General features: G+C 37.4%; 1 protein-coding gene across 2 annotated transcripts in view; it reads right to left on the bottom strand.

Moving 5' to 3' along the window:
* LOC131439544 (uncharacterized) overlaps positions 1-15,247 on the bottom strand; it is a 178,424-nt gene that overhangs the window by 10,767 nt on the left and 152,410 nt on the right. The gene's annotated exons all lie outside the window — the stretch shown is intronic.

The raw sequence follows: 15,247 nt of genomic DNA, 5'->3' as shown, positions 1-15,247 counted from the left end.
TTACTTTTGTCATTGAGTACACTTTAATAAGTTATTGATTTTCAAATTATTTCCAAAAAATTAATTCTGTCACTGATTCTGAGTTTTCTTGAAGAATAAATTGCTTGGGACTTGAGCGTCTTCTCGTATCACATATTTTTTATATGTTTCTGACACAGACAGGTGAGCCATTCAATATCTTGTGCATTCATTTCACTGTGATCAACGTGTTGCATATTAACGAGATCCAGACAGCTTGAGCGGGAGCGACTGAAATACTCATCAAATATCGATTCCACCTCATTCACAAACTCGTTTGGTAGGTCATCATTATTAAATATTTTATGTGATTTTGATCATCGTTTCTACTTCAGAATTGATTCGAGCTGTCGAGCAGTTATACCTGATTTATAAGATTGGCATTCAAATTCGTCTGCTGCTTGAAAAATTGATATTTTTGCTGAGCCAGCAAAGGCCAATGGCGTTAGAAACTCTTTCTCGGGATAGTTTTTATGAAGGCAGGCTATAGGATAAGATAATAAATCCAGCCGCAAAAAAAAAGTTTCACCCAGACGGATTTAGCTATTATTTATTAAAGGCACAACGATATTTGTCATCCAACAACAGATCAGCTGAGACTTACATTAGCCTGTTCTGTTCCGGAGTGGTATCAACGCTAATAGGATTAGCCACTGCTGCATAAACTATCGAAAACAGAAGTTTTCATTTTTCACGTTCGCGACACGACAGGAAGAGGTAAATGGACTATTACCTGCTGCACAAATGAAACGTGTTTTTAGTGAACGCGAGAAGCTTCCTTTCTTTCCCGATATGTGAGTACGTGAGTGTGATTATGTTATCAAGTACATGAAAAGTTAATAGCATTAGTTGAGTATGTTTCATGCTCTAATCCACTTATGTGAATGTTCACAACGGTATTAAAATAAGAAGGAATATGTTTCTCTGACATGAAGCCCCAAAAAACATAATTTGGAAATAGGAATAAGTTATTATTGTATTTGGGATGTTCGATTCACGGACTGGCATCCCGCCTTAGCCATAACATCATCTTACCCCGTCGATAAATGAATAAATTTATGAATTTATTTACAATAAAAGTTTAAATCCTTGTGAACAATTTTGAACCTTCTAGCACCGTCTCTGGTGGGAGAACACTGCTTAGGTGCTATCACTGAAACGGAAATTGTAATACATGAAGAGACAGCCTGATTGACTAGAAAAGCCAAGTATGCTTCGCTTTACTTGACCACCACAGCATTCAATTATAGTCCTATCTTTATGGAAACTCATCCAACAGAAAACAACACACACACCGTGGACTTATTATGCATTGAATTCACGTTCTCGGAAAACTAAAATGTATTTACTAAAATATATGTCTTTATCCTTTTAGTCTTGAGATATGTACACTTGGACTAGAAATGATACAAGACATACTACTGTCATCTCTTAAATTATATAAACATAATGGAGACTTCGATAAAATTGATGAAAGAGAAACTACAAAGAATCTAAAAGTCTAAAACAAGAAATACATGGATCTTGCATAGAAACAACTAAACCGCAACTCGTAAGAGACACATATCTCACATTTTCAGTCAATAGGTGCCACCCAGGTAACCAATAAGCACATATTAATGCCGCACTATGACAGCAAATAATCGCTAATTGGCACTTTAATCACTTTTGAGACTTAATTAGGACCGATTTTGACAAAATATGCGGCTATTCATGGATCATACTTATTTATGACAGGTTTGCATTGTGTAAGCTAAATTCTGATTGATTTACAACAGATGAGCTTTCAGATTGCAGATATAAAGCTATACGAATTTTCGGGGCTATTGAAAGACTATTTTACTTAACTTTCAGAGTGGAAAGATTGTGTATCTTCATTAGAATTTACAGTACAGGCTGTTGAAAAAAGGCTCTTTTTGAAAACGCGAAATTTCAAAAAAATCATATCTCGAAAATTCCACGTACCATATTGAAATTTAAAAAATACGTGTCGAATATTTTCGAGTTATTTACCGAAAAAAAAAGTTAGATGAAAAAAAATTTTTTTTTGGGTGGCTGATTTTGCGTGGAATGCCCCATATACAGCCTTCGATTAAATCGATTCACTGTTTTGAATAATTAATAAGTTTGAAGTTGTTTTTTTTTCTCTCGGATACAAGTAGGTTTACAATTTTTCCAACAGTAAATGATTTCTTAATAACAATACCTAAATCATGGAAATAATAGAATTGAAAGGTAATTGGCGATTTTTTACAACATGAATGTTTCCGGAATGAGTTAAAGGCTTATGAGTCGAAAATATTATTATTATTATATTAAATCGTTTCATTCGTCTAGATTTGTATCTTGGGGTAGCTCGTATCTAAAATTGATCTCAAATTACCTTTAAAACTACATACGATGACTTCAGTTAATGCATACTTTTCATAAACCTTGCCATATAAAAATGATTGGAAACGAATCAAAATAGAATCAATTTTCATGAAAGAATCTGATTGTAAATGTCCTCTTCCGCAAACAATCTATGCGCTTAATCTAAAATAAGTTTTCAATTTTTGATTTGATCTTTATGTTTGTATTTATTATATGAATGTTAAAATTGCTTAATTTTTAATGGAATTCTTTTTGAGCATGTCTTGCATACAATCCTGTAATATTTTTTTAACGGTTCATAAGATGTCAATTCACCCTTATTCCTTACAGGTCTTCCTGTTGAACTGAATTTATCAGTTTAGGGCGAATATGATATACTAGGATTCATCCCTCCTGTATCAAGTTGATTCGAATTGGTGATCAATTCCAGACATAATGTAACTACTAGCTTAAACTTTATGCATTTGATGCTCAACCAGTCAAATCTAATCAGCGATCGACCCAAACTGCATCACAATTTCCCGTCATAAATACTGGATTGATCTCAGTATGAAGTTGGACCTCTCCCAAAAGTTTAAAAAATTAATTATGTTATGAAAACTCTTCTCTATAATATTGTGACAATTTTCGCGCCATCTCGAACAAATGTTGGCAGCACCCTCTCTGATTTGAATGAAACTTACTGGACATGTAGACTTTGTGTCAAAAAGTCACTTTGCATACTTTGGTTTCCCAAAATTTATCCGGACTGTCTTTTTCAAAACGCTATTGTCGTAAACGAAAAATCCTACAAAAAAGTGTTAAACTAGTAGTTTTCACAAAATAAGTCAAATATGCTGAAAAAAATTCTTATTGATTCCCACTTTAAAAAAAATTGATTGTAAAAATTTTGAAATCTATTTACAAAAAAAAAAAATTATTCGAAAATTAGACTTGTTTTAAGAACATCACCAGTACAAATTTTTTTTTAAGGATTTATCATTTTTCTACTCTAGCTAATTGTAAAAAAATGTGAAAACGTCTAGACCTTTTTTGGGAAAAATAAAATGAGCAAAGTGGCTTTTTGTAATAAAGTCTATATGGTGCAAACTCCGAATACGATTTGGCGCGTAATTTGTCTATGCGAATCCTACACTGAAAAAAAAACGATATTCAAAATTTGAAGTCAACTTACAACAGAAGAAGACTTTCGAATTCAATGAAACTTTGTCCCAACGTAGGTTATTATGTTTCTTTCCAGCCGTCCATGTATTGTAAGGCGGACAGTTTTAGGAAAAAAGGTGTTTCTAACTAAAACTTTTTCTTCTCCATTACTGATACTTTTTGCAAATATCGGGCAACCAGTATTCTGTGAAATCTCCTCTCAAAGTGAGATTCATGAAAGTTTTGCATGATAATGACTTTCAGTTTAGTTTATAAAATAAAAAGACACTGTAAATTAAATAAATAGAATGCTTTTTTTTTGTAAAATGATTTTAAAGTCAATTTTATTCAGTGTAGGACACGATATGGAAGTTTTTCAGTATTTCAATTGGCAAATTAGACTGATTTTGTCAAAATCAATAGTATAATACTTCATACGAAATGGGTAAATACGGTTTACAAAAGCCTGAAACTTGGCCTGTAAAGTTAGACCAGCAGCAAGCGAAATTGAAATCTTACTTAAAGAACGAATGCATCTAGCCGTTAATGATGTAAATGAGATTCAGTTCAACAAGGTGTGTAACTCTGTGTACGTTATGTTTAAACGTGAAATAGATGCAATTGCATTCGCTTCGGTTAACAACGAGATGCATAGTGTTGAGTATGGCAATGTTAAATACAACATTCCTGTGTACGTGGTGGACGATGCCATAGAAGTACGTGTACATGACCTTCCCCCGCAGACTAGTGAATATTTTGTTCGAGAAAATATGTCGCAGTACGGAGAAATTCTTTCCATCGAAAGGGAAGTAGGGCGAATTTTTTTCTCCCGGTATCCGGAATGGCGTGCGAGTGTTACATATGCGACTGCTTAAGGCGATTTCATCTTATGTAATTTGTGGTCAGGGCTGAAGGCATGCTTGTAAATCGCTGGTTAGCTATGAGAATCAGCTGATTACATGTCAGTTTTGTGAAAAACCTGCTCACTACTGCAAGTCCTGCACTGAAACTTCGAAAAAGACATCTTCAACCAAAGGCAACCGTTCAGCACAAGTATCTAGGGAGTTCAGTACTATTGGTTCAACAAACAAGAATATTGCAAAAACTGCTAAAGTATATACTGCAACAATTGAAAAAACAACACAAACTCACGTCAGCTTATATCGATCCGGACAATACTACGGATTTTCAAGAAACGCACCAAAACAACAACGACGAAAACACTAAAAACAACAGCAACGACGACGACGGTAAAATGGAAGAAGACACAACTCGCGAGCCAACGGCCCCTCGACCTATGGAGAAAAAGGGTTACAACAAGATACAGTAAAAAATTATCTTGATTTTACTTAAAACCAATGTTAAGTCGGCTCTGTTTAATTTTAGGATCTTGAGCCGCATCAAATGAATGTATGAATAAAAAAAAGTATAATTCTTTTTTGTAGGCTATTTGAATAAAATGATTAAAAAAGTATATCCCTTATCAAAAGACAGTCTAAATCAATTTTTGGAAAAACAAAGTATGCAATATGACATTCTAAGGCAAAGTCCACATGTCCAGATTGTTTCATTCAAATCTGAGAAAATTTTGCAAATTGAGAATATGATTTAGCTGGAAATTCGTCATATTTAAGTCTATGATAAAATGAAAAATTTTCTACAAAAGATTTTATCCAAATAAATTTCAAGTTATTGTATACATACTCCCATGCGTATGGAAATTAATCATCATGTTTTGAAACCACCTTCGAAATGTTTTTTCTGGGTACGCACCCGGATATAAAACATTGAACTTTGATATGATATGATTTGTTCAGTCGTTGGCTTCAGTAAACTTTTTCAAATGAAAAATTCAGCTTTTCGTTAGTTTCAAATCTATTGGTCGTTTTTGAAAGTTATTCACGAGGCTGTTACGAATCCGTACAGATTTACCATAAAGTTTCAAAGAGTCATACAAAAAACAAATTATCGGATTTTGTTTCGTATAAGAATCAGTTTACAACTGTTATTATTGGTAAAATTTATCGCATCAATATACGACGGTTCCGAGACTCCCAGCAGCTGTAGGCGACGAACCGTTTTTTTCTTCATTTTGTTGCTCACAAATTAAGCAAAATTGATCATATATGTTTTACGGTTGTCCGATAAAGTTAAAACTCACTTAATTACCGAGCATTCATAAGTCATCGACTGAGAGAGAGAGAGAAAAACGAGGATCATGGAACCGGATTGGCTAACATAACTTTAACTAGCTCGCAACAATGTATTCACGGGATTGTCGGGGTGCCGGTGATTAGTCTCGCGTGCCCAGCCGAACGCGTGAATTTAAAAAGGAAAAAAGTGGTAAGAAATGGGAGATGATTTAGCGGCTGACCGTGGGCGTCTGGGAGACCGATGTACCTGGTTGGTTTTCCAGTGAAAAATAGAACCAGCTAAAGAGGCTCAAACATACGAGGACTATTGTGCGATCGGAATTCCTTGAATTATGACTTTGTTGTTTATAATTTTCTGTTTTGGATAGAAAGTTGATCTTGATATTCTTGACCTTTGCCAATTTAAATGTTTCTCAATGTAGGGCTTAACATGACCGGAGATACCGTTCGATCGGTCTCTTATGACGACTTGTTTGACAATTAGTAACGGAAATGTAAACGACACGTCAAAGCTTGTTTCAAACCCTGTTTTGTACGGTGATGTTCTTTAATTTATCATGCACCCGACACCATCAAGTATCGCTGCAAGTGTCAATTCGTGTTGCTAATGCAATTCGTTATTTTATTATGCAGATATGTCATGTGTCTTTTTTTTCGCCGTGGTCCTCTCGTGACGATTTCAACCTAGCATAAGTTGGCGAATCGCCGGATTGAACTGGATGTTGGTGATCATTGGCAAGAAAAACGCGGTGATAATTACTTTTACATAACTGGTCTGTCCAGTGAGACTCCTCCACAACCTACCCGGGAGAAGGCGGCGAGAGAAAGTGTTTATTAATCTTCTTCACGCATGATTAATCTAAGAAGCGTACTGGAGCGAAACGAAAGGGATTTTATTGGCAGGAAATTCTATCCATTATATTCCTACAACTATCGAATAATTCTGAAGAAAAAAAACACACACAAACTGCTCCAATCCGTCGTCACTCGTCGGGGTTTTTTTTGCCCTCTTTTTCCGACAGCCGTTCTCACTGTGCCCCGTCACCGGAATCGATTCGTTATGTCCGAGATTTTCGTAAATCGCAGATCTATCGATCTGACGAGAAGGCAACTAAATCGAATGAATTATGAGCTGAGACATGTGCAACCAGTCATGCAGAAAACTTGGCTTCATCAAACGATTCTCGCTCCGTTCCTTTCGTTCTGTTTGGTCGTCCCGGCTCCGTGTTTCGTTTTGGTTTAGCACAGTTTAGTGTGGTGTTAGATAAACACTTGATGCAGATCAGAGGAGAAACCGCAAGGTGCCCAGATCTGCGCCGGAACTGCGGGTGGTTGATGCTTCTTTCCTCCTTGAAATGACACTCGAAATAACAGCAACACCAAAAAAAAACAAGTTGACAGCCGTGAACTGGTGGTTTGGTTTGGTTTGGACTCTACCGTGACGACGATTACGATCGTCTGTGGGAGATAACGATCGTGCGAAATTCCTCATATTTAACCCGTCAAAAGCGGTTGTCGATCGATCGGGGCTGGCAGATCGGACAGCTTTATCGATCCGGAGTTTCGGTTGGTTTTTTCCATTTAGAAGCGGAGCACCCGGTAGCACCGAGTGGTTAACAGAACGCACTCAGCATCTGTGACCGTATTTTGGTGTTCTGCTTCTGGCTTAAGCTGACAGTATTAATTGGGATTTATTCTACTCGTGGCCACAGGCTCACTGGTTTTGTCACTCGCACGTCAGATGCAGTCATTAAGTTAGTGACGCGATAGTAAGATTGATCCGGGATGACAGCCGACCTTCAAAACACGCGTAATGGTAATGAAAAGGAAATACTTATTTAAACGTGCTGTGGTGGTGTTCCGCAAATTCAATATTTGCCCTCCAAGCCATGCGCTTAAGGATGCAATTACCAATATTATTTTTAATAAGCGATTATTACATCCACACGTTTTAATTGAATAAATTACAACATACAGACAGTCCGTTCCACTCGGTCGGTCTGGTCCTTTGGGAGGAGCTACTTATCAGTGTAATTTAATGTCGCCTCAGGGTTTTAATCAGTCCGTATCACTTCAAGCCATCCTGTCATTTAGTCTACGAAAATAGGTGACATCGGACGACGGATGATGATTGTTGTGTCACTCTTCGAACTTTCAGTCTATTATTAGTAGAGTAAGTAATCTAGGAACGGTTAAAATTGATTGTACAGTTCGAATATCAATATAATTAAAAGTAGTTTATAAATGTATATTTAGTTGTAATTCATTGTTTTAAGCCCATTCACATCAGGTGTGTTGAAAGTGATGAATTGTTCTCAACAGATGGCGTATACAAACTATTGAAGTATATTTCGAGCCCAAAGCACTATTCGATTGGTTTGATCGCTACTTTAAGACGTCATACTCGTTGACTTGATTTCGAACTATAATCATACTGTTAAATTTCGAGCCAAACAAAGAGCAATTAAAAGAAAAAAAAAGCGGGTGAGTAATGTCACAGACATAACTGGAGGACGTAAATATGAATAAAAATAATACTCATTCGTATTAGTTGATTGTGTGAATTTCGCAACTTTTACTGCTGTGATTCCAGAATTGTAACGGTATATCTATACTAAAGGTTGACTTATTGGCGATAAATATTTTAAACCACACAATTGAATAACGTGGAACAAATGAGATTAACAGTTCGGTTTCACATCTCATCCAAGTCAGTCGATAAAACAAAACCGCTCACGTTCGGGACAGAAGAAACCAAGTACAGTATTGTGTAGTGAACAATAGAACGATCTCGAAATGAGTGAACCAAATGAACAAAAGCTACCGCCGACACGGAAGAATACAATTGTTGTTGACTTCAGGCAGTGCTAAATACGACCTTCGATACGAGAACTTGAAAGTTTGCTTAAGGAGCAAATGCATCTTGACATTAAACGTGTGCATTTACTTCAATGCAATAAGACGAATAATGTTGTTTACATCCAGTTTAATAAAGAGCTGGATGCAATTCAATTCGCAAAAGACAATAACAATGTGCACTTTGTGGAGCACGGAACATTTTGTACAACATTCCAGTATATATGGAAGATAGTGCTATAGAAGTGCGTGTGCATGATCTTCCCTCAAGCGTCATCGATCCTTATATTCGCAAAACCATGTCCCAATACGGAGAGATTCTCTCTATCGAAAAAGAAAAGTGGAAGAATTTTTCCCCCGTATTCTAAATGGCGTACGTTTGTTACGCATACACTTGAAGAGGCCTATACCTTCTTATGTGATTTTCGGTCGAGATACAAGAATCCCGTGCAAATCACTTGTTACCTATGACAATCAGATGACCACATGTCAATATTGCCAAAAAGCTGTTCACTACGGTGAGCCATGTGATAAACTGGACAAGGAGACAACTACACCAAAGGACAACGGTGCTTCCTTCACACCAACCCCAAGCAACCCCAGTACATCTGTGACAGTCACCAACAACAGTGAAGCATCCCCTTGAACGAAACCATCCAACGTATCCCGTATAGAACAAAGTACACCAGCTTCAGATAACAGCATACCATCCAACCAACCAGCAACTGCAAACAATGTACAACAAGACGCATCTACAGCAACTAGCAACGAAATCAACAACAATACCACCGATGCGGCAATGGATGACGATACGAACCACGAACGAAGTGCCCCTCAGTCCTTGCAGGAAGGAAATGGAAGCTCCTCTCCCCCTAGAAAAAGGGTGACAACGAGATCCAACTCAGAAAAAAAATTAAAAAATCGGCTCAATCGGCCACGTAAAGCTTGTACGCAAATAAGCCTGAATAAAAATATCTTTTAAATAAGATCATTTGAGCAGGTTCAATTCAGGTTTTCCACTTAGTAAATATTACTGTTGTGAAACATATGCAACAAGAAACGTGTTGCACATCATACAAGAAAAGTGCCCTATTCCAATCGCATAATCGTTGCGAGAAGAGTTGATTAATTCAGTACTAGAACAATGTTTGCTACTTGGGTAAAAATCGAAACGAATACCATTCACCGCATTCACCAGATTTGGCTCCCTGCGACTTTTCCTATTCGGTCGACTCAAGAAACCACCGCATGGAACGCGTTTCAGAACCCGATATGAGATTATGAAAAAATCCCAAATGGCTCTGGTGGCCATACCAAAAACTGAATATAAAAAATGTTTCGAGGATTGTATCAAGCGCTGTCAGTCGATGGGGATTGCTTCGAAGGGGACAATATCGATGAATGATTAAATTATATTTTTAATTTTCTGTATAAATTCCGGGAACTTTATGATCAAGGTTGCTCGCTATGGCAAATCCAGCATAAGAACCACGAAAAAGACAACTTTGAAAAAAAACGCTTCCATCTTCGATTCTACTAGTTACTACCCAATGTTCAACAAGAAGCATCTAAAGCTTGCTTCAGATAGAATTGGAACAAAGACAATTGCTGTATTTCAGTTATATATTATTGAATTAAAGATATTTTTTTATACAAATGTAGCGTTTTCTTCATACTTTTAAGAAAAAATGCGGATAAAATTATTCGTCACGGTTTCGAATTTTTCCTGTAACACAGCTCACTAGGCGGCGCACACCTTTTTTGTCCATCGTTTTAGCTATCTTATTCCACCAGGTCGTCATCTGATTGATGTCTTTGACAACCTTTTTCTTTGCCTTGAGTCTCCTCTTCATGATTGCCCAGTATTTCTCAATAGGGCGGAACTGGGGGCAGTTGGGTGGGTTAAGGGTTTTCGGAACAAACTGGACCCCTTTCTCTGCATACCATTCTTGAACGACTTTGCTGTAATGACAGCTTGCCAAATCTGGCCAAAACATTACAGGATGGTCGTGGGATCGAATTAACGGCAAAATTCGTTTTTGGAGACACTCTTTTTGGTACAGTTTCGATGTCATTGTCTTATTTGTAACGAAAACTTTCGTTTTTTTTGCCACGGCTGCAAATGCCCTGCCAAATCATAAATTTTCTTGCAAATTTGTCGGCAATAACAAATTTAAGTTTGGCAAGAACATCCCCCCGAGCCGTTGCCAAGTAAAATTTTTGACCTGGGATTTGCCCGAAGTCAGCCTTGACATAGGTTTCATCGTGCATCAGAAGACACCCGTCGAACTTGGTGAGCTCCTATAGTTATATATAGATCATATAGTTTCCGAGCACGAATTTTGACCACACTATTCTGTTTTATGGTGCGATTTGGCAGTTTGCTAGCTCGATACGACTTGATTCCTTCCCGGAGTCGAGTTCTCCTCACGGTACTATGAGCAACACCGATTTTTCACGGTCCGACAGATTAGGATTCCTCTTAATCGTCTTCAAATCTTACCACGCAGTTTCCGATTGACAGTTGCACTCCGACGATTGGCGCGAGGCTTCCGAATCGCGTCAATGTTTCCATATATCGTTTGATAACGCGCCATACGGTATTTCTGAGCAATTTCAGCTGTTTAGCTAGCCTAGATGCAGACCACAATGGATTTTCCAAATATCTGTGCACAATTTTTTCCCTTCTTTCGGCTTCCATGTTAATTGTTTACAAAGTACAGTCGATTTGCGGAATGTCAAAAATCATACGTGAAGCTGACAAAATTATGCCGCGAACTTCCAAATCCGTCCACCAGGAGCCCCACAATATGAGCAAAAGTTTGTTCCAATTCTAAATGAAGCAAGCTTTAAGGCACCGCAACTACGAGGCGCAAAGAAAACGAAAATTCACGAACAACAACGCTGACAATGATGCAATGGATGAAAATTTGAGCACTTAACACAACGCTCCTCAATTCTCACTGGATGGAAATGGAAACTCCTCACTCACAAGAAAAAGAGGTTATATTGAGATCCAATAATAAAAGTGGGTGGGTAATGTCAGAGATATAACTGGATGACGTGAATACGAATAAACCTTCACTTTTCTAAATATCTAAAACCATTTCCTTTCTATAGTTCCAGTATTGTAACTATGTACCTATACTAAAGTACGTTGAATTCACGACACACTTATTCTAAGATACAAATTTATAAGACAGGGAAAAAAAGTAAAAAATTGTTTGGCTGCAGAAGTACACAGGGTGTGAATTACAATAATTTCAAAGAATGAACATACTAAAAGTTCTTCAATAATCAAGTTATTGATACTAAAAGTTAACTGGCTAGAATACCTATTCTTTTAATTCTATTTCTATTTTTTCTAATGTTAAGTTATCAGGTGTACAACTTTGCTTCCGCCGTTTTCCGATAGATGGCTGTACCGGCTGAGGCTGGTCAATATACATAGATGATAATGCCTTTAAAATGATTGTGTACAGTGCCTAACGAATTGTCATCGCCGTTTCAGTGACAGTTGTTCTTGTTTTCATATTATTCACGATCGAAAATGTCTGTTAATGTGCCCAATTCTCGCCATTTGCGGGAAGTTTTACTTTTATGTTACACTTCGAAAAAAAATGCAGCTGAAGCGCATTGAATGCTCTCAGAAACTTACGGTGATGCTGCTCTGAGTAAAAGAACGTGTCGAGAGTGGTTTCAACGTTTTAAAAATGGTGATTTCGATGTCGAAGACAAACATGGTGGTGGAAGAGAAAAAACCTTCAAAGATGAACAACTAGAAGCATTGCTTGATGAAGATTCGTGCCAAACCCAAGAAGAGCTTGCCGAATCGTTGGGAGTGAGTCAGCAAACCATTTCAAAACGTCTCAAGGCCCTGGTCATGATTCAGAGAGAAGGAAACTGGGTGCCGTACGAGTTGAAACCGAGGGACATCGAGCGCCGTCTATTTGTATGTGAGCAACTGCTTCAAAGATAAAATCGTAAGGGGTTTTTACATCGAATCGTAACCGGTGATGAAAAGTGGGTTCGATACCATAATCCTAAACGCAGAAAATCATGGGGAAAGCTCAGGTATGCTACTTCGTCGAAGGCAAAACCGAGTATTCACGCCACCAAGGTTATGATTTGTATTTGGTGGGATCTGCTCGGTGTGATGTACTACAAGCTCTTAAACCGGGTGAAACCATCAAAGGAGATCGCTACCGAACGCAACTGATGCGCCTTAGTCGCGCGCTAAAAGAAAAGCGGCCACAATATCAAGAGCGACATGACAAAGTCATCCTCCAACACGACAATGCTCGGCCTCACGTCGCAAAGTTGATCAAAAAGTACCTGGAAATGCTGAAATGGGAAATCCTGTCCCACCCGCCGTATTTCCCAGATGTCGCCCCTTCTTACTTCTACCTATTCCGTTCGATGGCACACGGCCTGGCAGATCAACATTTTCAATTCTTCGAAGAGATGAAGAAATGGATTGCTTCATCGATAGTGTCAAAAGAGGACTCCTTTTTTCGAGCCGGGATCCGAAAATTGCGGAAAGATGGGATAAAGTTGTCGCTAGCGACGCACAATACTTTGAATAATACGTCTGTAAGCATTTTTTCGCAATAAAGCATTTAATTTTGAAAAAAAACGGCAGAAGCAAAGTTGTGCATCTGATATGTTTGGTTATTTTATATTACTGAAAATGTTGTCACAAATTGCTGATCATATTTCCAAAAGCATCGTGAATAAATAATGTTGTTGGGTTAAATACAACAAGAGATATTCAGGATTAAGTTCTACCCATTCTTGTACAGAGTAAAATTTGAAAAGGACCCCCATAGTAAAGTAAAGCGTATTCACAACAAAACATTTTTTTTATTAAAATAGTTCAATTAGTCACACTAAGCTTGTACGCAATCGAGTCTGAGTTTCGGAGAAACTGTTGAAAGAAGACAAATTTTATTGAGCAATGGATATTTGGAACGATAGCTACATTCCATTAACTCTAGGACCGTGATTCTGGAGAAAGGACGTGAATCGCGACTTCATTGAAGTCATGTCTCTGCTCCAGTCAACAAAAATTCAAAAAGACTCCTGAACAGAGTTTAAAATTTATACAGGCTCATTCGTAAATGATCGCATCCGAAAACGAATGCATACGAAGCATTTTCGTCTCTCGCTGCATCGAAAGAGAATATCATTGCCAACGTCTCTTGTTCCTCTACGCCAAGATGAAACCAAAAACCACGTCTGCAGGGAGAATTTCAATTCTCATTCTTTCATCGCACAGTGGTTCAAGAGCCCAAGTTTACGCTTTTAATTGATAATATGCTATAAATGTGATTTTCGAGGTACAGTATATTCAGTAAAGTTGCTTAGAATGATAGGCGCCATCTTTTAAACATTTTATTTAGACGATTAATTCCCCTAACAGTGAGGTAAAATAGTATTTTAGCTCAGGGTCATCACAGGGGCTAAGTAACTTCGACAAAGTTGTGCAAAAAGATATTTCAAACAAATTTGCAAAAGATACTATTTCCGTAACTTAAGTAGAAATATTGATATAGGGTCTTCTAAAACAAGTTTTTGAAAGAAAACTTATATATTTAGAAATGAGTTTTTCATGTCATACACAGTTATTCATCATTAAAAATTGCACAACTTTCTCAATACACTATGCCGCAAACATTTCAGTAACATGATATAGAGTCATATTTCTTGTTTTTTTTTACATAACTCTAATTTGTCTATAATCAAAAGGCCCAGAAAGGTGCAGATGAGACCACTTACATATAAAACTTCTTCAAAAGAACTTTCATACCATGGTTGAATTACTCTCTGTTTTCTTCTTTTCAAATATCCTTGTCCTTGACATTTGCAATGGTAAGGTTAATTGTATATCAGATTTGATGTCAGTATATATTCGTTACCATAGTAATTGTCACAAACAATGATTTATTTTGCGCATCGAAGTCTATAAATAGAAAAGTTTGTTTTATTTTTCGTAAATGAAAATGACTTCTACTAGCCCTGCTCCTGAAGTCGTTTAATATAACAATTTTACAAAGCGACTTTTATGTGAGGGTCTCTTTGGTGATCCAGTCCGTTTTCTATTGTAATTTATCATTAAAAGATATTGCACAGAAAAGTTAAATCCTGAATCGGGATCGTTTCCGTGTCTAGTCATCAAATTACGTGACATAAGCACTCACCCGGCTGCAGGACTGTAGGAATCACGAGGTCAACAACAACCAAATCCTGGCATCGCCCGTTGTATGGATGTAAATTTTTGATCTCCCCTTGAAACGACGAACGTGCAGCAAAGGCTCACGAGGGGAAAATTCAATCGACTTCATTAGAAGTACGACACTTGAACCAGTCCGTTTCCGTTGTCCATACCAGAATCTGCTGTGGTATTTTCCTTCTCCTCTGGAGATGCAACTCATACAATTGACAGAACTTGACCTTTTTGATTGGACTGATTTTGAAGCCTATTTTTGTGAACAAAATCACGTATGAAAAATAGGGGAAAAATTGTGCATTTTATTTTTCCTATGCCTGTTTATTTCACATCTTCATGAGATGCACTTAGCAGGAACTTAGTTTGCGACGATTCACTATATGGTTCGTTTAGGGGAGAACATATTTGCATCATCATCATCGTAACCATAAACACTGAATTGCAAATTCCACATTCGGCGCCCTTGTGATTTGTG

Source organism: Malaya genurostris, chromosome 3 (genome assembly GCF_030247185.1).
Source record: "Malaya genurostris strain Urasoe2022 chromosome 3, Malgen_1.1, whole genome shotgun sequence".
NCBI lineage: Eukaryota > Metazoa > Arthropoda > Insecta > Diptera > Culicidae > Malaya > Malaya genurostris.
This window is presented reverse-complemented; position numbering and strand designations above follow the sequence as displayed.